Source organism: Lathyrus oleraceus, chromosome 5 (assembly GCF_024323335.1).
Source record: "Lathyrus oleraceus cultivar Zhongwan6 chromosome 5, CAAS_Psat_ZW6_1.0, whole genome shotgun sequence".
Lineage (NCBI taxonomy): Eukaryota > Viridiplantae > Streptophyta > Magnoliopsida > Fabales > Fabaceae > Lathyrus > Lathyrus oleraceus.
This window is the reverse complement of record NC_066583.1, coordinates 572,821,628-572,846,591: the sequence shown is the minus strand read 5'-3', so window position 1 is coordinate 572,846,591 and position 24,964 is coordinate 572,821,628.

The following is a 24,964-nucleotide window of genomic DNA, read 5'->3' as shown; positions in this document are numbered from 1 at the left end:
AGGAGTGGATCTGGATCGTTTGAGCACTTGAATCGCTTGGTTTCATCCACTGCTCTCCAAGAAGGTTGGAATTCGAAACTCCTAATTCTTCTTTTTATGTACATAAACTTGTAGAGCTTTTCATGCTGAGAATTCTGATATGAATTTTGTGGAAAATGGATGAATATTGCATGATATATGTTGATTTAAAGTTTGATTGTGGAAAATGTTTCTGTTCGATTCTCTTAATCCTTAGAGCTTTAGGCCAAAATAATGTTAGATTTGGAATGTACATGGAATAAGCTTTCGATTGATGTATTGTTTGCATGTTTCTGGAATTTTTTTTTATGCATGTTACTGTAGCACCACCGTCTCAACGAAGAAGACGGTGGAAACCACCGCTCCCTCCGTCGTCTGCAAAAGCGCTAGGGTTTTGCCCTATCAGCGTTGGCGTGGCTCTTGCATGGCACATTGATAGGCTGTTGTTCCATTGACTCGCTCGCGTGGCCTTGACTTTGCTGACTGGGACGCCACTTCAATTAATGAAGTGCTGCATTTTGATCCCCAGCGCATACCTCCCTTCGATTCCCAGCTACAACATTTGTGATTCATTTTTTTCTAGCGCCTGAATTTTAATGTGTACGTGGTTCGAATCTGGCATGATGCAGTTTCCATTTCCAATTCATATTTCATTTTATTTCATGATTCACATTATTTCCTATTATTTTCATCAAATTCCAAAAATCATAAAAAATAGAAAATGAATCCAATTAAATCCAAATTTTTTTCTACATGTTCATTTGAATGTCTTTTATTTTTTGATGTGAATTTCTGGAATTGTGCCTAGCTGAAATTTTGAATATGCCTAGTTGCTTGAGTGTGATGCAAAATGTGACATGTTGTACCAATTCTTTTGTGAAATGCTCATACATTGTCCAATTGCCATGAAATTTCATATGCTGGTTCTTAACATGTTGCATGATTTGTGAGCTTTTATTTGGCATTTTTAGCACTTTCCATCTCTGTTTTAGATACATGGATGTATGGTGTGACAATGTGTGTCACACAATTTGATGTTGATCTTGTTCATTTTCTTATACATGTCAATTGAGATTTTCTGATTACAATTTTTTGCATGATACTTGTGTCTGACACATTGTATACACATAAAAATTTTCATGATTGTTTGATTCATTTCTGTTTTAATATGGAATTTTCATTCTTGATGACCAATTGTGTGCTTTGTAATTGCCTTTGCCATATCTTGCTCATGTGATGACTTTGCTTGATGTTTTAAACTTGGTCCTTTTTAGGACATGTTCTTACTTGTTTAAATGTGTTGCATGTTGAATATTGGTTGCTGTTTTGACTTTTTGCTTTGCCTTTGACCCTAGTCTTTGAACTAGTGGTTGGTACTCACCTTTTGAGCTTCGCCTTTCAGGTTCAAGCAATTAGTTCTAATGGATGATGTGATCTCCTTGCTTGAGATGCAATTTACTTTTTTTAACTAATTTTGATTGTGTTGTAGGTCTTTTGGTGGTGGACTCACTTGAATGATTGCCTTTTATGACTTGCATGTTGTACATATTGGAAGTTGTAACACTGTTGTTTGTTAGTTGTTTGTCTGAATGTGAATACTGATTGTTTAGCTTTTCATACAGGTACATTAGCCGCTTAAGCTCATTATTTGAGCTTTGCTTTGCTTGTGGTTGGTATACCACTTAGGTAACCTCTCTAACTCCATGTAGTCTGGAAGCCCTGTCGTTTCTTTTGGCAGGCATTTGGCTGAAGTCCTCCTGAAGAGGCAATGTCTGTGATTGTTTACTTTTGTGCTAAAGACCTCATTGTCGAGGCATGTTAATTAAGTCCTCCTAAGTGAAGAGGCAATTGGCAGATAGAAGGGATTAGCAATCAATCCCCTGCTAATCGTTTGAGTCGTTCATTATGCTCGCACTATGTGCTGAAGCTTTTGAACCTAACCCAAAATCTTGTATATAGAGTCAGTCATGTGGAGTAGAGTTCCCCTTTCTGGACTCCCACACCTTCTTTGATTCAAGCTCACCCAAGCCAGGGTTAAGAGCTATGAGGTCTAGTCCTCATTTCCCATTTCATCTGCTCACCCTGACGGTCAATGTCAGTGGTTAAGAGTCTCAACACCCATAACAGTATTGGCTTGTTTGTCGAGGTTGATATGACCCCTTGACTAAAGCCCAACTTTGATTGAGCCTCTTGCTTGTGTATAGAGTGTGTTAATTGATGGCTGTGATTGATTGTGTTTGCTTTTGCATATTGTGTTTGCATATTGCTTTTGCATATTATTTTGCATATTGTCGTTGCATTTGTTATTTGCTTTGTTTGAGGAGTCAGATATAAGACCATTGATTGGCTATCTGTTTCCTGTTCCTTTTGGGGAGGTGGATATAAGACCATTTATTGGCACTCCATTTCCTTTCCTGTTGTGTTTTGTGGAGCTAGATGTAAGACCATTGATTGGCTATTTGTTTCCTATTTGTATTCTTTTGTGGAGTTAGATGTAAGACCATTGATTGGCTATCTGTTTCCTATTTGTTTTCTTTTGTGGGGTCAGATGTAAGACCATTGATTGGCTATATGTTTCCTATTTGTTTTGTTTTGTGGAGTCAGATGTAAGACCATTGATTAGCTATCTGTTTCCTATCCGTTTGGTTCTGTGGAGTTAGATGTAAGACCATTGATTGGCTATCTATTTCCCGTCTGTTTTGGAGTTGGAGGTAAGACCATTGATTGGCACTCCATTTCCAGTTTTGTTGCTCTCTCTCTTATGAGACCCTTGCTTATTTGCTTATTGCTTTGTGTTGCCTAATTCCAAAGGAACTTACTTGAATCATTTCTATGATTTTGAGAAAGCAATCCTGCCTGTGGCTTTGTCCCTTAACCTTCACCCTCTTTTGCATGCTTAACCTTGATCCATAACCCAAACCAGAAAACTTTTGTGCAAACATTTTCACTTGTTTTCAAAACTAGAAACCTAGGCCTTAGGCCTTTAATTTTTAAACTTCATTTTCACAATACTTCTTCTGAATTGAACTTTAAATGTCAACTTTGACTACCTTTGTGAATACTTCTAATTGGTTAATTGCACCACCCAATTGCTTTTGTGGCCTTGTCCACTTCTTAATCAAGTTTTCATGCATTAGCCATAGATCTGAATTATCTTAGTAGTTGATGTGAATCTCGCCTTGTCCTTAGTGATTGAATTGTAAGACTTCCATGCTTATTATAGGGTTAACCCCTCACTAGCATGTCGAAGCTGTTCTGACATGGTGGACTTGTGGTTGCATAGGTCGAGTGTTCTCCCTTTGATAATGAAAGACCTTAAGGCTTTTGTTTAAAATCAACCCACTCATCTTTTTGGAAATCTTTTAGCCGAACTACGGCGTTTTGATCCTTATCTTTCATGAAAAGGTACGTAGGCAATGTGTTTATCCATCCAAACACAAAAATGTAAATAAATTTGTCTATTCTTTTCTCATCTCTTCAATCATGTTTGCACAAAATAATTTCATAAACAATAACCAATACAACAAGTTGTGAAAAGGGCTCCCTAGGAGTACCTAGGATGTTGTGGGTGCCTAACACCTTCCCATGACATAACCAACCCCCTTACCCAGATCTCTGACCCCCTTTTACTAGTTTTGTTTGTAAAACTTTATAGGTTTTTGTTCGCTTTCTAACTATTCCTTTGGATAAATAGAAGTGCGGTGGCGACTCGACTTTGTATGATTTACCTTGGATCTAGTTAATATTTCTAACGGTGACGAATACACCGCTACAGAAAAGTGGCGACTCTGTTGGGGAAACATCTTCCTAGTGGGTTTGCCTACTTTTCACACTTTGTTGTATTATATTTGTTAATGTTTATGACATATTTTTGGTGCTATTTGGGATTACTGTATTGATTGTAATGTTTGAATTGCTTGATATATCAATTGCATGCATTGCTTTGGTGATCTCTGTTGGATGAGTTCTATACCCGAACTCGAGTGCACCTTATGATAGGAGAGTGTCGTAGTCTTGTCGACTTGTGTGGAGTTATTCCTTAGCAAGTTGACTTGCGTGTCCATTCACTTGGTGGAGGTCATGTTGGATTAATGATGTCACACAAGTCATTTGTGGTTAGGCATTGTTCTTTCAATATGTGTCGTAGAAGCCAAGGACCTTAGTTTACCAAGCTCATCTTGGCCTATTTTTTTTAGGACGTAGTGCGGAGGTCGTTCAGATGTAATATCTGGTGCGATTGTTACGCGATACTACACTCATAAGAGTCTCTCTTGAGAATAATTTTGGAATACGAGTATTCGTTCCTCCGACAATATTCGAAAGATGGGATGATGACTATGGGAACCTCTGATGGAACATGTTCGGCAGGTTTAAAACCTAGTACACTCCCTTTGGGTGGTTCTTAACCGAGACTCCATGCTCGTGACTCGCAACAAACCCGTGATTCATGGTTGATCCGTTTAACTATCGTTAATATCAATGGAACTTGGGTGTTGATAAGGTGAAAACCATAATCCACCAAAATGGATGATTGATATTAAGGATGGTTGAGCCGTTCATATATCGTTAATATCAATGGAACTTGGGTGTCGATAAGGTGAAAACCATAATCCACCAAAATGGATGATTGATATTAAGGATAATATAAGCCATCCCATGACCTTTGTCTGGTGTGCTTTGCTTGATCCTTGAGTGTGATTATTGCATTCATGCATTCATGCATTCATCTGCATCCATATCATCAAAAAATGAGAAAAAAAAAATTCTCAAGGAACTTAAGGGGTTTCTTTGCAAAAATTTTCAGACATGGAAAGACAAAGAATTATTTGATGAGATATTTCCATATGCGATCAAATGCTTAATATTTCAAAGTTTGCAAATAATACCCTAAGAGTTCCTTTGAAATAAAAACAAAACATATGCACAAGCATTGCATGCATCATTTGCATAAGCAGGTTTTGTCCCAGCCTCTGGTCTTGTGGTCTGATTGTTGCTCTTCATTTATTTTGAAGACAAGCTGACTCATCGGTACTACACCAGAGCCAACTCTTCCAGATTGATGGATCATCTAGAGCAAGAGAACCATGAACTCAAAGAGGAATTTGCCAGACTAAGTGCTTTTGATGGATTTATTCCTGGTTAGCCACTTGTCTTCCTTCTCATACATAGATGCTGAGGATGAAGTTGGAACGCCTTTCCAAGCTTTATCTATAGTCGAGCCTGTTGAGAAGGGAACTCCTTCATTTGCTTCCTATCGAGATGCGAAACTGGCCATTGAATATGGTGCAGTTGCTGGTATAGGAAAAATGATCGAGCTTGAAGATAACAAGTCCCGGGTTGGCATTGGGTATCCTTCTGGGGTCTTCAACGAGAAAGGGCTGTTCAAGAGTGGAGGTTTCATCCACGCCGGTCAGAGCGAAGAAGCTGCTGCTGTCTTGGAAGAGGATGTAGAGGATTCTGACAACTTTGTCATCCCTGGCGGGATCTGCAACAATTGGGTCGCTGTGGATGTTCCTACAGTCATTCATAAATCAAAGTAATAATCACTTTGTTTGAAAACCCTTCTCCCATGCCAAAAGGAGAAGTGATGACATTGTTGGCAACATTTATACAATGATATTTCATTCAATAAATTCATGTTAAACATTTGTTTTTCCAATTGTTTTCCCTTTTTGCTTTTTGCATGAAATTGGTGATCACAAAAAACCCTAAAAAACAAGAATAAAAACAATCTTTTCATCTGCATAATGATTGTCTTGTTTAATTTCTAAAAAGCTTTCATATCAAAATCATTATGCAGGTTGATTCTTAAACCCATTGAACATAATGATCCAACGCCATCTCCCAATTTTGGGTTCCCTGTATTCGAAGTAGAGGAAGATGATGTTGAAGGGGATTCCTGACAAGATTACCCGTCTTCTTGAGCATAAAAAGAAGATCATTCAGCTGTATCTTGAGAATCAGCAAACAGTCAAACTAGGGCATTACAATATAAAAAAAAAGGAGGGTGAAAATAAAAAACAAGATCAAAAACAAAATCAAAGTCAAAAATCAAATCAAAAAAATAAATGAAAAAGTATACCCTCAAACCCCAAAGTTGACTGATGCTGAATGGATTCAGAGTCGTTATGACCAATTGAATTTAATCGAAGAGAAGAGATTGACTGCCATGTGCCATGGTCAGTTATATCAGCAGAGAATGAAGAAAGCATTCGATAAGAAGGTCAAACCTCGTGTGTTCCGAGAAGGTGACCTTGTGCTCAAGAAAGTCTTGTCACTCGCGCCCGATTCCAGGGGCAAGTGGACTCCAAACTACGAGGGTCCATATGTTGTCAAGCGAGCCTTTTCAGGCGGTGCTTTGATGCTTACAACTATGGATGGGGAGGATTTCACTCGTCCTGTGAATTCAGATGCAGTCAAGAAATACTTTGCCTAAAAATAAAAACAGAATAGCTCGCTAAGTTGAAAACCCGAAAGGGCGGCTTAGGCAAAAATGAGCGTCTCGGTGGAAAACCCGAAAGGGCGATCCAGGCAAAAGTTAGAGACATAAAAAAAAGGGTATATTTGCATCCCGCTATATTGAGTGCCTCACCCTGGGGCAATCTAGGCAAAAATTAGGGATTTGGCAAGTAACTGCATCTTGACAAGACTGTGTTCTACATCTGTCATCCGTCAGAGATTCCTGTTCATTCGTCGTCAACTAAAGCTTCGAATACATCGAATTCGGAATTGGTGGAGAAATGGTCATTATGTTCATTGTAGCCCTTTTCCAATATATATCACCAATTTCAAATTTGTAAAAGATCTATGGAGTCTTGCCATTTGCAGACTAGCATTCCATCAAATTAATTTGAGCTTTTATCCAATTATTTGCACTCTTATTTGTTTCTATTCAACAAATGTTTGCATGTTTTAATTGATAAAATGTCATTGTTTTAAATAAACAAATTTTTTCACAAAATGTTTTTTAAAAAAGTGAACATTCACGATGATAAAAAGATACTTAGGAGATCCTCGGTGCTCTCCCAAGGGTGGTATGATTCCAACAGGGTAAGACATTTGTTCATATCCCTGGCATTTGATTGCATCCTCTGTCTCCGGAGCCTTTTGTGGTTTTATCCCGAGCATGTTGCCTTTCTTGGCTTCGTTCCCTTAACGGATTGTTGGGACGATTTATCCGCGCTCCAGATCTCCAGCAGAGCAGTAATTTCCTCCCTTCGGGTGTGTTCTTTCTGGAAGATTGGATTTGGTGTTTGCTTCCTCAGTGAGGTTGTGAGAGCAGTAGTCTTCCTTTTATTCATCGGATTGACTCCCCGGTAGAGCTGCTCATGTGACAAGAAGTGGTCTTTTGACTCTTGTCCCTGGTTGGAATGTGGGTTGCTTCCTCCCTTAGCAGAAGAGCAGTGGTATTTTCCCTCTTCAGCAGTTGTTTCCTTTTGAAGGTTCAGTATTTGATGGTTGATCGCCAGAATTCCTTCATTTCTTCAGATAGATCCCTAGCAGTGTTGTTGGTGTGTTGGATCTTATCTTTGATGAGGTATTCCCCTGCAATAGAGTGATGATCTTTTCTCCTCAGCAGGTGTGATCTCCTTAGTGAGCTTGGTACTGGGTGTTTATTTCACCAGTTTCCTCTTGTGTCCCTCACCTCGGTAGGGCTGCAGCTGGTTTTCTCCAGTAGATTGCTACAGTATCCCCAGTAGAGTTGCTGGTGTGGCAAATTCTACTCGTGCGTTCTATCCTCCTCGTCAGGTGTGATTTTTCTTGGTTGGACTCGGTATTTGGTGGTTGATCCCCAGATCTCATTTGTTCCCTCGGATGAATCCTTAATGGAGTTGTTGGTGTGAAGAGTTTTGTCTGTGTTGATCCATCCCCAACAGAGATACTTTTGTGTTATGGTATCTAGATCCCCAGTGGATGTACTCTCAATGGCTTTCCCCAGTAGAGTTGCCAGTAGACTTTCTCCAGTAGAAGTTGTTACAATCTCCCCAACACGAGTTGCTGTTGTGGCTGTTTTGCCCGTGAGATTACCTTCTTTCCCTAGTCGGATTGGTTGATGATCCATCACTCAGAGATTTTGTGATTTCCTGATATCTCTGATTCTCCAGTAGATCTTGGCTTCTTAGCATCTAGATCTCCAGCGTATTGGATACTCTCTAGTTGGTTTTCCTGGCTCTCTCTCGTGAGATGTAGTACCGGATGGCTGTGTGCTTTATTCCTGGACCTGTTTGCGTTAGATATGTCTGTTTTGTCAGCATTCATCAAACATAAATCAAGCATATTCATGCATACTTATAACATTCAGATATTCATGTTGCATATTTTGCCATATATCTTTTGATTGTTGTCTCCTGCTAATTGGTGATATAGATCTCCTCAGTAGATCTCCCCAAGCAGATGTGGGTGTGTTTGATCCCTCCATGTAGAGTCAGCCCCTTAAGCAGAGAGTGTTTATCTTTCATGCCATTTCCCCACTGAGTTATATCCTCGTGGATGACGGTAGTTTCCTTTTCCTCCCAACATATATATTGGGATGGATTTCCTTATTGAGTTATATCCTCATTAGGATGAGTCTTGATTCAGTTTTGCCTGTGCGGTTCAATCCTGAATTGGCTCCTTGTGGCTGTCTCTTCTACTTCCCTGTGGTATAAATGAATATTCGCTCAGTAACCGGCAATCATTCACCTTATCCCAGCGGATTTTTTGGCCTTCTACCCAGTAACCGGTAGTTATAAGTCTTATCTTCTGTGGTTTTCTACCCAGTAACCGGTAGTTGTAAATCCTATTTTTCTTGCTCTCTAGCAGAGTTTGTGGTTTTCTACCCAGTAGCTGGTAGTTATAAACCCTATTTGTTTTTCCCGTGCGGAGTGGTGATCCTTTCGTTCCCCACGTGGAGGTTTTGGTCTTATACCCAGTATTCGGTAGTTATAAACCCTATATTTTTTATCCTCATCAGAGTCGACGATCTCTACCCAGTAACCGGTAGTTGTAAGTCCTATCTTTATGGTTTTCTACCCCGTATTGGGTAGTTATAAATCCTACTTTTTTCCCCTAGCAGAGGTGACCTTTGTGGTTCATTCTGGTCGATGGCGGATTTTGGTGGTCTTCTACCCAGTATTCGGTAGTTGTAAATCCTATGTTGTTTTTCTCCCCATCGGAGTTTGTGCTTCCCCGCGGTATAGATGAATATTCGCTCAGTAACCGGCAATCATTCACCTTATCCCAGTGGAGTTTGTGGTTTTCTACCCAATATTCGGTAGTTATAAATCCTATCCTTTGCTGCATAGCTGAGTCTTTGGTCTTCTACCCCGTATTCGGTAGTTGTAAATCCTATTTCTCCCCTGTTGCAGAGTTAACCTTGTTGTTCATCCTAACCGATGACGGTTACTCTTCCGTGCTTTTCTACCAAGTATTCGGTAGATGTAATCCCCTATTTGTGGTTATCTTCATCCAGTATTCGATGTTGATATTCCCTTCTCCTTGTGGATAATTTCCGTATGCTAGCAATTTTATCCTCAGTGGGTCCTCTTTCATTTACCGTTTGCCGGTAATGTCTGTTGCTCCCTTTTGATTGGTCATCATTATATACCTAGTTTTGGTATCCCGATGCCTTTCTTTTCGGTGGATTTATCCTTTATTAACCCAGTAACCGGTTGTGGATAATCTTCCATGCGAGTATATTATCTACGTTCTGACGGTAATAGATAATATATCTCATGCACTCTTCAGTCGAAGTCGTTTGTGTTTCCCCAGTGGAGTAAGATTCGTTGTCCCTTTGCGGAATCGAATATTCATTCTACCCCTTTTGTTTGGATAATTACCGTATGCTTGCAATTTATCCCCAGTGAGTCATCTTTCGTCTACCCTATTGCTATTGGTAACGATTGTTTCTCTTTTCGGTCGATTTATCCTTTATTAACCCAGTAACCGGTTGTGGATAATCTTCCGTGCGATTATATTATCTACGTTCTGACGGTAATGGATAATATATCTCATGCGCTCTTTGGTTGAAGTCTTGTTGTTTCTTCTCCAGTCGAGTAAGATTCGTATTCCTTGTGGAATCGAATGCCCATCCTTTAATAAGTCTGCTTTTGCAGCTTTCTTCCAGGATGATGAGTGTTTTGGCAGTAAAAACCAATTCACGTCTCGGTCGGTCACCTATTATATACCCAATAACCGGTATCCCTGGTGTTCCTTCCATGCGAGTATACTATCCACGTTCTAACGGTAATGGATAATATATCTCATGCGCTCTTTGGTTGAAGTTTTGTTTCTTCTCCAGTCGAGAAAGATTCGTATTCTTTGTAGAATCAAATGTCCATCCTGTAAGTTGAGTTTGCTTTTTCAGCCCTCCCTTCGTATGATGGGTGTTTTGGCAGTAGAAACCAATTCACGCTTTGGTCGGTCACCTATTATATACCCAAGAACCGGTATCCCTGGTGTTCCTTCCTTTCTGCTCCCTATTATGACCTCGGTCCCCTGTGGAGTCAGATTTTCCTGAGTCGAAATATACCTTTTTCAGGTCTTCCTCAGATGTTTTGGTCGATTGATATCTCTCACCCATACACAGGTCTTAGATATTCTTTCTTCCCGAGTTTGTTACTCACTAACCGGTAACATCTCATCCTTGACATCATGGAAACGGCCTTGCTTTAGGAAGTGGAATCCTTGGTATAGGTGAAGGGTTAGTTCTAACTGGTCCTTCTGAAGACTCATGCATCAGAGTGTCTGATGTCTTTGGAGAAGAAGCAGGGATTCATCAAGGTGTGAGCTTGGATGACTTAACTGCAAACCTGCAGGATGGAGGTTGTTTACTCAAACTTGGTTCCACAATCAAGTCTATGAGAACGTTGAACTCTGGTTCTGTGAAGGGAGGAAGTTCTTTCAAATGCCATAAGAAGGAGCTGAATTCAACAGCTAGATGTTAAAACACAATGTTGTGACATTTGGTTCAACATCAGAATCTTAGTTGGTGAAGTGGCACATCAACTTAAGATAGAAGGGTCTACAGAGTTGTAGATTGGGTACTTCAAAAAGATCATTCTCATTGCAGTACTATGGAGTTGCTGGATGGAAAGGATGTTACATGTTCATGTCTTAGAGAATCTAAGTTGTGTTTAATATGTAGCTTGAAGTTCAAGTCTCACTTGGAAGGTCAGAATATCTTTGGGAGAAGTCTGATAAACGTGAAGAGGTCAAAAAGTGGCATTTGACTTTTTCATATGAGGATTCATGAAGGAGGTAATCAACCAGTGGCATTTGGTCTATCTCAGAAGTGAGTTCGAAGAATCAAGATAATCAACATATGGCAGCTAATTATTCTTTAGGAAAGTCTGAGACAAGTTACTTTTGAGCAGAAAAGTAGTAATTTGAAGACAAAAGGAGGTGGTTTATTTTCATCTCTTGGAGCTTGTGGAAGGAGTTCTGAGCTATCTATGGAAGATTATCTCTTATAATGGGATGAGAATGTATATGTCCCAATGTGTGTCTAGTTTCTTTTGGCTCAAGCTAGTGACTCAGTGATATCTGAAGATTATCAGATGGTGTTTTTAGTTATGTTGTGAAGGATGTCCTAACTTATGTTAGAACATTTTCTGAAGTGGTTTTCTGTTCTGGTTAGAAGAGAGATTGACACAGAGTATGGATGAGTTCAGCCAAGAGGGTTGAACAGAGGGTGTGCTCTTGAAGACATGAAGATGTGTCTTATGTTTTCCATTCATCAAGTGGTCTGGATTCTCTTTGAATCAGGAAGTATGTGAAGGTCCAACTTTAGGGTGTTGGACATGTTCATGTGTGATCTCCAAGTTTCAAGAGGAGAGTTGGTTGTTCATGACAGGGGGAGTTCTGTCTTTGCACTGCAAGAAATCATCAAGCTTGTGGTCTATGTGTTCTCAGATAACAAGGTATGGCACCTTGTTAGTTAGTGGGATGATGTGGTGTGTGTCAAGGTTGAGTGAGCAGAAGAATGTCTGGTCGGATGTCATGACATTGCCTTGGACAATTTGTGTGTCTTACTAGTTGCATCCATAACTAGTAATTTTGTTGTTTGTTGCACAGATTTAGGGGGAGGAGAAGTACCCTTGTGCATGTGTGTATTACTAGTAGCCATAGCTAGTAATTGTTTTGCTTCTGCTGCTGATTAAACTTCTGTTATGCTGTTTAAACTTCTGATAAGTGGTTTAACTGCTGGTAGTTTTCCTTGTGAACAAAAAGGAAAGAGTGTTCACAAGATGTCATATATGATGTCTTAACATAAGATATCCTATGTACCTGCTGGAAGTTATATAAGGAAATATGGATGTGTGGTGCTAGATGTCAAGCTACCACTGGAGGTGAGAAAGTGGTTTTAGGAAATGGTGATAGGGAGAATACATGAAGAATGCAGACAAAAGCAGTGTCAAATGTTAAGACATCGCTTGCAACGTGTCTGACATCATTTATGGAATAGTCTACACGCATTGGAATTGTTTTTTTTGAAAAGAAACAGTCAAGAGCTATAAAAGGTATTCAAAGATAGTCTGGGATATTGGTGGTGATTCTCTGACTGATTCTCAGCAAATATTTATGGATCTTGACCAAGTATTTACTCCTACCGTTAATTCCTAAGCAAATATTTATGGATCTTGACCAAGTATTTGCTCCTATCGTTAATTCCTAAGCATGGTCTGACCTATTTAAAGGATGTATTAGCACTCCTCTTCTCACAAGAGCGACATTCCATTCCCTCTAAACTATGGGGTTTGTTAAGATTTGGGCATACTGCGCCTGGATCTGGTTTTGTGAAGGTTTCATTTATAAATGTTCAGCTAAAAAGGGGGAGAGAAACATTGTCCTGAGGATGTACCAGAAGCAAACAAAATGTGGTAGCAAGGAGAAGTTGGGTTCAGGCACAAAAGTCACTAACTGGGTATATCACTTGTGACTTGTGATCTGAGTTAAGAGGACAGTTATGTCTTGTGATCTGAGTTACATTATCTATGTACTCAGCATTACATATTCTTCAGGAAGCTCTAGTGTTGAGGGGAAGGGTTGTGATGCAGCTGATTCCTATACAGCTTCTTCTTCATGTACACCAAAGTTGGTGTTAGTGATGGTGCTGACAATGACAAAGAGGAAGTGCAGACCCATATTGGGATGTGGTGTCTAGTGTAATGTTTATTTGTTTTAGCTAAAATTTGCCAAAGGGGGAGATTGTTAGTACCTTAGGATTGGCATTAATTTTGTAAAACAAATAATGTAATCACCTTTGTTGTTTTAATATGTTGGGTTGAAGAAGTTCAACATCTGGACCAACATGTCATATAAGATGTCACGACATCGTGACTGTGACATCACGCATGTGTATAAAACTGAATTAGTTAATTCTGGTATGTGTTAACTGATTTAATATTCTGGGATTAGTCAGAATCCTAGGTGGCGTTATTTGTGGAGATCTTGAAGACTCAATCAGAATATTTGGTGAATATACAGTTTCTAAATATGTAGATATTTTAGGAAATAAAAGATTGAAGACCTTGATTTTAGCAGAAGTTTTCTGCTGGCTTTGTAACAGCAAAGGAAAAGTTTGTTGCGATTTTTGAAGGCCCAAATCCAGTTGGGTGTTTAGGTTATAAATAGAAGATTGTAACCTAGGTTTTAAACAGCCTCAAATAATGTAAAATTAGGGGTGTGTGTGAGGTAAACCTCCCAACCTGTGGGAAGGTTACCAAGTGTTTCTCAGTGCTCGAAAGCATGAGATTATTTGTAACTCAAAGCTTGTAGGTAAGAGTTGTTATATTCTTGAACGAAGTTGTGAAGCAAGTTCAAGGTGTTTAGCATTACATTGTAATGGTAGTGATAGGAATGGAAACTGGAGGTTTTTATCTAGGAGTTCCTAGGTATAGATTGCATTGGGTAGGGATTAAGTGAAGAGTTGTAAACGGGGGAGTTTAACTCTGAATTAATACTTCTGATAGTGGATCTTCTTCCTGGCTTGGTATGCCCCCAAAGTAGGTAATGTTGTACCGAACTGGGTTAACAATTACTTGTGTTTTTACCTTCTGCACGTTACATTCTGTCTGTTATAACTCAATATGTATTTCAGTCTGTTTATCAAGGGAATAACTGACATGGCACATAGCATACAGTCTGAATGCCAAACAGAATGTTATGACATTCATCATTGACAGCTGATACTAAAGTATAGACTGGTTGGTCTCTCACAGTACAGCAAACTGTAATGCTGGAACAGGTGATGTTCAAATCAATGTTGAGACATCATGCTGATAATAGTGCAGGATCAATAGAAGTAAGTGTTATGTTTGATCTCTGCTATGTATTTGTACCAGATGGACAGAACTGGGTGTTCTTCTTTTCTATGGTGGTATAGTAGCAGATGTAGTGACATCTGTGAATGTGTGCATATTAGTACTGGGTTTTAATTTTTATAAAAAGGGAGTTATCCCGAGTATCTAACTCGAGGACTGCGTAGAAAGTATCAATTTTTAGAATAATTCAATTGAACAAAATTTCATATGGGGTTTGATGATTGTTTTCACAAATGATAAGAAATAAAAATACAAAGCGTATAAAAACAATTTAACCGATATGAGAAATAATGCTAGGGCCAGGTGTATGAATTGCTGTGTATTCCACTTTTTCCATATCATATAACACCTATGTTATTATAATTCAAAACAGTTTCTCTAGAGTAGTTTTCTCTAATTCCTTAGCCAAAACCATTTAATAGGCAATTTCAATCCTAATTCCTCAATCATTCAAATTGTTGTTATGAAATACTTATTTTATCCAGAATTTATAGTAACCGCAGTTTGATCCCCATTCCTAAGTGATTAAACGCGGGTTTTATTATACAACAAGTGATAAGGCGGTTTGTCCGACCTAAACCTTAACCAGAGATCAGAATTTCATTTGTCCGATAAAATTAAGCATTAAGCACGTTGTATAATAATTTGAATTACGAAAACATCAATGATTATAAGAACATGGATAAAATATTCATACAGTAGCAGTTCAGGGACACCCCCTAGCATTGGGGGGTTTAGCCTCTCATAATATTCAAAGACAAAAGATTACAAATTAAGGACATTACAAGTTGTTGTTGATGCAAGTTGATCTTCAATTTCTTCCGATCTTGAAGATCTCTTCTCTTCTCCACACCTTGCAAGGTCGCTTCTCCTTTTCGTCTTCTTTTCTTTCACGATCAAAAAGTCAACTTTCTTAGTGCCCAAATTCAAACTAAATAGTTTCCAAACAACTAAAAACATTGCGAAATGCCCAAAATGCCTCCCGGATGTCTAAAGGAGTTAACATAAGAAAAATCAGCAATTGGGGCGAAATGGCCAACACAGGCCGTGTCAGGTGACACGGGCACCCATGTCAGCTCACTGTTTTACTGGGTTCTGGATGTCTGGCTTGCACATGCTGACACGGGTCGTGTCAGCTGACACGGGCACCCGTGTCAGCCCCCTGTTTTGTCTATTTTTCGCTTTTCATTAAGTCTTCGACCTCCATTCTTCTGGTACAAAACTTTTGAACTTGTTATCTAACCTGGAAACCAAACAGTATACACTGAAACGCATAAAATGTGACAAAAGGCAAAAAACTACTAATGCAACATAAAACAAACGGAAATTCATAAAATGTAATAAACTCAAGAAATCACTAAAATAAAACGCAAAAAGTTACCGATTCATGAAGATTCCATGCTGGATAGATGATGAAAACTGAGTGTAAATGGTGGCCGATCAGCGGTCCAGGAAAAAGTTAGAGGCATAAAAGAAATGAATATATATATATATATATATATATATATATATATATATATATATATATATATATATATATATATATATATATATATATATATATATATATATATATATATATATATATATATATATATATATATATATATATATATATATATATATATATATATATATATATATATATATATATATATATCCCGCTAGATTGAGTACCTCACCCTAGGGCAATCTAGGCAAAAATTACGGATTTGGCAAGTAACTGCATCCTGGCAAGACTTTGTTCTACAACCGTTGTCTGTCAAAGATTCTCGCTCAGTCATCATCAACTGAAGCTTCAAATACAGTGGATTCAGAGTTGGTGGAAAAACGGTCATTATGTTCAATGTAGCCCTTTTTCCATGTATATCACCAATTTCAAATTTATAAAGATCCATGGAGTCTCTCCATTTGCAGACTACCATTCTATTAAATAAATTTGAGCCTTTATCCAATTCTTTGCACTCTTATTTGTTTCTGTTTAACAAATGTTTGCATATTTTTAATTGATGAATATCATTGTTTTAAACAAATAAAGTTTGTATAAACTGTTTTAAATGAACATTCACGATGACTGAAAGGATAAGTGGAACGTCCTCAGTGCTTTCCCGAGGATAGTATGATTACCAAAAGGGAAAGACATGTATTCATATCCGAGCATTCTTATGTCCTCTTCATCATTATTCTGGTTGTCTCCCTAGCGAGCGCAGAAAGAATAGTATGTCATCAACTTCCCAGAGTGTCTGGTCTGAGAAGTTTCCCTTTGATGGCAGTGGATTGATCTATCTTATTAGATTGCTTTCTCCTAGAAGAGTTAATGGATGTTCATTTAACGCATTTCCGGATGATTTGTTTGTGCATACATGCGTGTTCCCCCCGCGGAGTCTTAGCAATCTGTGTTTGGTCGCATGGTTGATCTGTGGTTGATCCCTTCTGTTCTAGTTCTTGCCTGGATCTTTTAGAGACGTGTACCCCTCTCTATCAGGCACTAGCATTTGTGTTTTATCAATTATATGGTTGTCATCCCTTGTGTGGACTGACCTAAAATCCCTTATAGATTGATAAAAATTGATATGTTATTCTACTCACAAGAACTTTATCTTTCCCCAGCATGAGTGAAATTCCCCAGTGGAGCAGGCATGCACTCCCTGCAAAGCTATCTTTCCCGATAATTGTCTCCTCAGCAGGAAGTTGCCTAGAGCAATTGATGAAGGGCTTGTTTCCTTTTTCATCCCTAGCATGTCGCTTGTTGACAAAGGATTCATTTCCGATTTCCTCAGCTAGGGTATTTCTTTTGAGAACATTTGCGGCCTGTCCCCAGTAGGGTTTCCTGATCCAAGTTTGATGATTTGTATCCCCTCTGAGTTTGCAGATTTCTTCTAGCATTAAAAGCTGGTGTTGAAGATGTTTATTTCCTTCCCCCAGTGGAGCAAAGTGCTATTTCTCCCCTCAGCGGAATTTCCTCTTCAGCAGATAGAAGGGAGTGTTTTGATTGATGAGTATCCGATTGGTGGTTATTCCCCACGGAGTTTCACATCATTCCTTGATAAGTTCCCCAGTAGAGTTTCCTCCCCGACGAATCTTATTGCTTGTCCCCAGCTGTGGTTGACATCTTCCCGTGATTTTTCTTCTCCCTTGGATAATCCCCATCAGAGTCGAGTTCTCTATTTTGATCATCATCTTTCGCTGCTTCTGAATACATCTTCTTTGTATCCTCGGCGAGTGTAGCTTTTAGGATAGGGTTTGATATCCCCGATGATTTATTTTCATCCATCTCGGGTTGTTCCCAAGTTGAGTTCTCTAGTAGGCTTCGCCCTTTTGGTTGAGACGATTGTGATGGGTGTTTGTTTGTGATTCTCAGACTTGTTTGTGTTAGATATGTCTGTTTGTCAGCATTAATCATACACAAAACATGCATATACATGCATAATTATAGCATTCAGATATTCATGTTGCATTCTTTTCCATATATATCCTTGCTTGTTATCTCCTGCTATTGGCGAAATATTCTTCCCCAAGCAGATGTTAGTGTCTGATCTCTCCATAAAGAGTCAGCCCCATAGGCAGAAAGTATCTATCTTTCCTTCTTTATTCCCCACTGAGTTATGTCATGGCAGATGATTATTGTTTCAGTTCCCCCCCCCCCTCCCCAAGTATGTATTGGGATGGAATTACTCCCCTGAGTTATATCCTCATCGGGTTGAGTATTTTTTTGATTGTGTCTTTCTAGTTTGTTCCTGGATTGACTTTCTTTTCTTGTTATTCCCCTGCAGTTCCCTGTGGTCTAGTTGTTCAATTACTCAGTAACCAGTAATTGTTCTGTAAGTCTGTTCAATTACTCAGTAACCAGTAATTGTTCTGTAAGTCTTGAAATTTTCTTGTGGTAAGGATTATTTTTCTAGTTTATAATGGTGTTTAGGAAAGTGGTAAAGTGCAGAAAAATAATGACACGGAGATTTATCCTGGTTCCCTTCACAATCCGAAGGTACATCCAGTCCCCTTTCCAACAAGAAAGAGATTTCCACTATTTGTATGGACTTGTACAATGACCAACAAAGACCACCAAGAACTAACTCTTGGATTTCCAACAAAGTCCACTTATGAGAACAATCCTCTCAAAGTGACTCTCTTGTTTCTAAACAACAAGGAAACCTTCTTAGTGATAAGAGAACAATCCTCTCCTATGCACCTCTTACTATCAAGCAAGTAAGGATAAAACACTCACTATCTTAATTCCACTAAGATTAAATTCCAATACATTTGTGATCAATTTCTTGAGCGACTTTGAGCTATTGTTGAAAAGTATATCTTCGGCAAATATTTTTATATCGTATCCACAGAGATTGGTTGTTATTACCGTCGTTCTATAATCCAAAATGTTATAAGTTTACAAAGTAACAAAGTTGTTTTGTTTGGAAAGTTATCTTTTGAGCAAAATATCACTAAAATAATAAAATGGTTTTAATCAAATGTAAAAGCTTGGCAAGATTGGAGTTCACTATTCCAAGTGCTTATGATTCCTTATGATAGCTATATAGATTTAAGATTATTGATGATGTTCAAGTATCCTCTCAATGTCATTTATGTCTAAATGATATTGTGACAATCACTATATTGATCCTTAGACAATCTCTCCACCTAACTATCAATATAGCAATCTTTAATGATTAATACCTGTAGCACCTCAAATTTGCACCCCCCATATGTACATTCATTTCATTTTCTTTAGGTCATTAACATTATATTAACATTGCATAGTGCATTGCATCACATTCAACTGGCATGGGCATCAAGAAATCCATTTGTGCAAAAGACCAAGCATTTCCTTGAGTTGAGGGTCACATAAGTATTCACAACCATATGTGAACCCAAGGTTCATTTTGAAGCAACTTGACCAAGTGCTAGAGGCTCAAAAGTCATCAGTGCAGTTTCAGGTCATCTGGGGCCCACAAAAGTCAACTGCAAGTCAACTGAGGGCTAGGAGGTGGAGAAATGGCTTGAGACACTTCATTCATGTCCCAAAGAAGTTTATTCATCATGGCAAACTCATACCTTGAAGGTTTTGAAGCCAGATCAAAAGTTTCCAAAAATGGAAAGTGACCTGTAATTCCAAGTTTCCAAAAATGGCAAGTTTTTGGATGACATTCAACTTGACTTTCCAACATCAAAGAATCTTCAAATGAAATTTTGTCCAACATGAAAGTTGAAGATCTTTCTCTCCCATTTCCAAAAAGTCCAAGATCATGAGCATCTGATGAATGGTTGAGAAGATATGATCAAATCATTTCCAAGTGTGCATGGAACTTCAACAAGCCATAACTTTTGATCTAAAACTCCAAAATGAGTGCCTCTTTTTGCATATTTCTTCTCATGACATGTATTTTCCAAATCATTCATCACATTGCATGAAATTTCATCACATGACCATTTGATCATTCATGCTCATTTTGGAGGAAAAATCATGAATTTGAATTTGGTGCATCATATGAGCTTTTTAACCATTCTAACATGTTCATAAGATGATTTTAAGTGAAATTGCATGGCCATGTGGTACTGTTCACGTGCATGTTGCATGCATAGGGTGAAAAATCAATTTTTGCACTACACCTTATTTCTCACTAAAATTTCATTAACCATGCTTAATTCTAATTAGCATAGGGATTAGCACAGCATATAAAAGGATAATCATAACAGAATTTTCACAATTTCACCATTTCTAGATCAAAATTCAAGTTCCCTCCAAAATTTCTCCAATTTGAAACTTCAATTTCTTCCACATAAGCCTTTGATTTTCTTCCTTATTCTTGTTCTCTGATCTTCATTTAGTGTAGATCAAGCTTTGGTTTGGAAGATTCGAGAAGAAATCAAGCATAGCAAGCTCATGAAGGTGAAGATGGAAACTGTTATTTGAGCTAGATCTAAGCATCTTCAGGCTTCAATTTCAACTTCAGGCTTCATAACAAGGTTACTAGAGCTGATATACACACTTGCAAGGCCTTGAACACGCTGCTTACCAGCCTCACAATGATAATCAAGCTAGTACGAGTAATGAGAGGAAGAAGATCACTTTTGATCTGATTCCTATGTCATACGCAGAACTGTATCCCTCTTTGATAGAGCGGAACTTGATTTCTCCCAGAGACCCACCGGCTATACCCGTCAACCCTCGGTGGTGGTATAAGCCTGATCAGCATTGTGTGTATCATTCGGGTGCTCCTGGCCATGATGTGGACAACTGGTTTCAGTTGAAGAATAAGGTTCAAGACCTTATGAGATCAGGTATTCTGAACTTTGAGGACGTAGGTCCCAATGTTAATCGAGCTTGAAGACAGCAAGTCCCGGGCTGGCATTGGCTTTTCTTCTAGGGTCTTCAACGAAAAAAGGGTTGTTCAAGAGTGGAGGTTTTATCCATGCTGATCAGAGTGAAGAAGCTGCTGCTATTCTGGAAAAAGATGCAGAAGATACTGACATTTGTCATCCCTGGTGGGATCTACAACAATTGGGTCGCTATGGATGTTCCTACAGTCATGCATAAGTCAGAGTAATAATCACTTTGTTTAAAAACCCTTCTCCCATGCCAAAAGGAGAAGTGATGACATTGTTGGCAACATTTGTGCAATGATATTTTCATTCAATAAAATCATGTTAAAACATTTGTTTTTCCATTTGTTTTCCCTTTTCGCTTTTTGCATGAAATTGGTGATCACAAAAAACCCTAAAAACAAGAATAAAAGCAATCTTTTCATCTGCATAATGATTGCCTTGTGTGATTTCCAAAAAGCTTTTATATTCAAAATCATTATGCAGGTTGATTCTTAAACCCATTGAACATAATGATCCGACGCCATCTCCCAATTTTGAATTCCATGTATTCGAAGCAGAGGAAGATGATGTTAAAGGGATTCCTGACGAGATTTCCCGACTTCTTGAGCAAGAAAAGAAGATAACTCAGCTGCATCTCGAGAATCAGCAAAACAGTCCAACTGGGGCACTACAAATGTAATAAAAAAAAGAGAGGGGGGTGAAAAATCAAAATCAAAATCAAAATCAAAATCAAAATCAAAATCAAAATCAAAAGAAAGAAAAAAGAAAGAAAGAAACAAAAGAATAATAGCACCCTCAAAATCCCAAGTTGACTGATGCTGAATGGATTCAGAGTCGTTACGACCGAGTGAATCTGATCGAAAAGAAGAGATTAACTGCCATGTGTCATGGTCAGTTATATCAACAGAGAATAAAGAAAGCATTCGATAAGAAGGTCAAGCCTCGTGTGTTCCGAGAAGGTGACCTCGTGCTTAAGAAAGTCTTGTCTTTCGCGCCCGATTCTAGGGGCAAGTGGACTCCAAACTATGAAGGTCCATATGTTGTCAAGAGAGCCTTTTCAGGCGGTGCTTTGACACTTACAACAATGGACGGGGAGGATTTCACTCGTCCTGTGAATTCAGATGCAGTCAAGAAATACTTCGCCTAAAAAGCAGAATAGCTCGCTAAGTTGAACCCGAAAGGGCGGCTTAGGCAAAAAAGGAGCGTCTCGGTGGATCGAAAACCCGAAAGGGCGATCCAGGCAAAAGTTAGAGACATTGAAAAAAGAATTTGCATCCCGCTAGATTGAGTACCTCACACTGGGGCAATCTAGGCAAAAATTAGGGATTTGGCAAGTAACTGCATCCTGACAAGACTGTGTTCTACATCTGTCATCCGCCAGAAAATTCTTGATTCATCGTCAACTGAAGCTTCGAATACATCGAAATTCGGAATTGGTGGAGAAATGGTCATTATGTTAAATGTAGCCCTTTCCAATATATATCACCAATTTCAAGCTTGTACAGATCTATGGAGTCTTGCCATTCGCAGACTACCATTCCATCAAATCAATTTGAGCTTTTATCCAATTATTTGCACTCTTATTTGTTTTAACTCAACAAATGTTTTGCATGTCTTAATTGATAAAATATCATTGTTTTCAAAATAAACAAATCTTTCACAAAATTATTCTTAAACAAAGTGAACATTCACGATGATGGAAGGATACTTAGGAGATCTGCAATGCTCTCCCAAGGGTGGTATGATTCCCAACAGGGTAAGACTTTTGTTCATATCTCTGGCATAACTGTATCTTTTTCCTGTAGAACCTTTCATGGTTTCTCCTCAGCGAGGGTGCTCAGTGCAGTGTTGTTCGAAGTTGTTCATCTTCATTTCCCCGGCAGTGCACCATTCTTCCTCCAAGCCCTATTAGCCCCTAATGTGGTACATCCCCAATAGAGTGCTGTTTGAGCCCTATGGTGGGTCATCCCCAGTAGGTTGCTGTTTTAACACTTATGTGGGTCAGTTCCCAAGCAGAGTGTTTATTGAAGACTTCAACTTTCTTCTCTCCATCAGAGCAGTCTTCTCCTTTCCCCAGCATGGGTGCTTTTCTTTGAAGATTCGGTATTTGGTGGATTGACATCCCAGTACTCCATCATTTCCTCAGATAGATCCCCAGCGGAGTTGTTGGCATGATGACCTTTATCAATGCCTATCTATCCCCACCAGAGATCTGGTTGCTTCTTGGTATCTTTGACCCCCAGCATGAGTTGCTGTTGTGGCAGTGTCTGCCTGTGCTATGAACTCTTTTCTCCGGTTGTGACTGACGATCCCTCCGGCAGCCTCTTGTGGCCTTCCTCCCCTGCAGGATGGTGTTGTCCCCTGATATCCCAGTCTTCGGCAGATCTCTTTTGCTCTCGGGTGATCTTTTGGCTTTCCCTCTGGAAGGGTAGTACCGGGTGGTTGATTCCTGGACCTATGTGTGTTAGACATGTCTGTTTGTCAGCATTCATCATGCATAATGCATATACGCTTAATTATAACATTCAGATATTCATGTTGCATCTTTTGCCGTATATCTGCTGATTGTTGTCTCCTGCTAATTGGTGATACAGATCTCTCTAGTAGATCTCCCCAAGCAGATGTTAGTGTGTCTGATCTCTCCATATAGAGTCAGCCCCTTAGGCAGAAAGTGTCTACCATTTCCTTTTGCACTCCCCACTGAGTTATATCCTCGTGGATGACGGTTGTTTCCGTTCCCTCCCTACACACATAACGGGATGGGTCTTCCCTATTGAGTTCTTTCCTCATTAGGATGAGTCTCGATTCAGTTTGCCTTTTTGGATCGATCCTAAATTGGCTTCCTATTGGCTATCTCTTTTGCTTCCCTATGGTATAAATGAATAGTTGCTCACTAACCGACACTCATTCATCTTATCCTCAGCGGAATTTGTTGGCTTCTACCCACTAACCGGTAGTTGTAAGTGCTATCTTTACGGTTTTCTACCTACTAACCGATGGTTATAAATCCTACGTTCATCCCCTAGCAGAGGTAACCTTTGGGGTTCATTCTGGTTGTTGGCGGATTTTTGCGGTCTTCTACCTACTACCCGGTAGTTGTAAATCCTATTTTCTCCCATTCTGTTCCTCAGCAGATTGTTGTGGTCTTCTACCTACTAACCGGTAGATGTGAACCCTCTTTTCTCCCCTTTGTGGAGTCAACACTTGTGCTCATCCTAGTCGATGACGGTTACTTTTCCGTGGTTTTCTACCTACGAACCGGTAGATGTAATCCCCTCTTTGCGGTTATCATTATCCAGTATTCGGTATTGATAGTCCTTTTCCCTTTTGGATATTTGCTTTGATTAAGCAATCTTATCCCCAACGGGTCTTCCCCTTCCTTTTGGATAATTGCTCCGAGTAAGCCATTTTATCCTTAGTGGGTCCTCTTTCATTCATCATTTGTCGGTAATGTTTGTGGTTTCCCCTTTTGATTGGTCATCTTTACATACTTAGTCTGGTATCCCGATGCCTTTCTTTTCAGTTGATTTATCCTTTGACAACCTACAACCCGGTTATGGATAATCTTCCATGCGAAAGTATTATCTACGTTTTGACGGCTATAGATAATACATCTCATGCACTCTTCGGTCGAAGCCCTTCGTGTTTCCCCAGTCGAGTAAGATTCGTTGTCCCTTTGCGGAATCGAATATTCATTCTACCCCAGTTGTTTGGATAATTGCCATGTTCGCGCAATTTATCCCCAGTGAGTCATCCCTCGTCTACCCTGTTGTTATTGGTAACGATTGTTTCTCTTTTCGGTCGATTTATCCTTTGACAACCTATAACCCGGTTATGGATAATCTTCCTTGCGAGTATATTATCTATGTTTTGACGGCTATAGATAATATATCTCATGCGCTCTTCAGTCGAGGTTTTGTCCTTCCCAGTTGAGTAAGATTCGCATTCCTTGTGGAATCGAATATCCATCCTTTAACAAGTTTGCTTTCGCTCTCTTCAGGATGATGAGTGTTTTGGAACACACACCAATTCACGATTTCGGTCGATTTATCCTTTGTCAACCTACAACCCGGTTATGGATAATCTTCCTTGCAAGTATACTATCTACGTTTTGACGGCTATAGATAATATATCTCATGCGCTCCTCAGTTGAAGTTCTGTCCTTCTCTAGTTGAGTAAGAGTCATATTCCTTGTGGAATCGAATGTCCATCCTTTAACAAGTTTGCTTTCGCTCTCTTCAGGATGATGAGTGTTTTGGAACACACACCAATTCACGATTTCGGTCGATTTATCCTTTGACAACCTACAACCCGGTTAT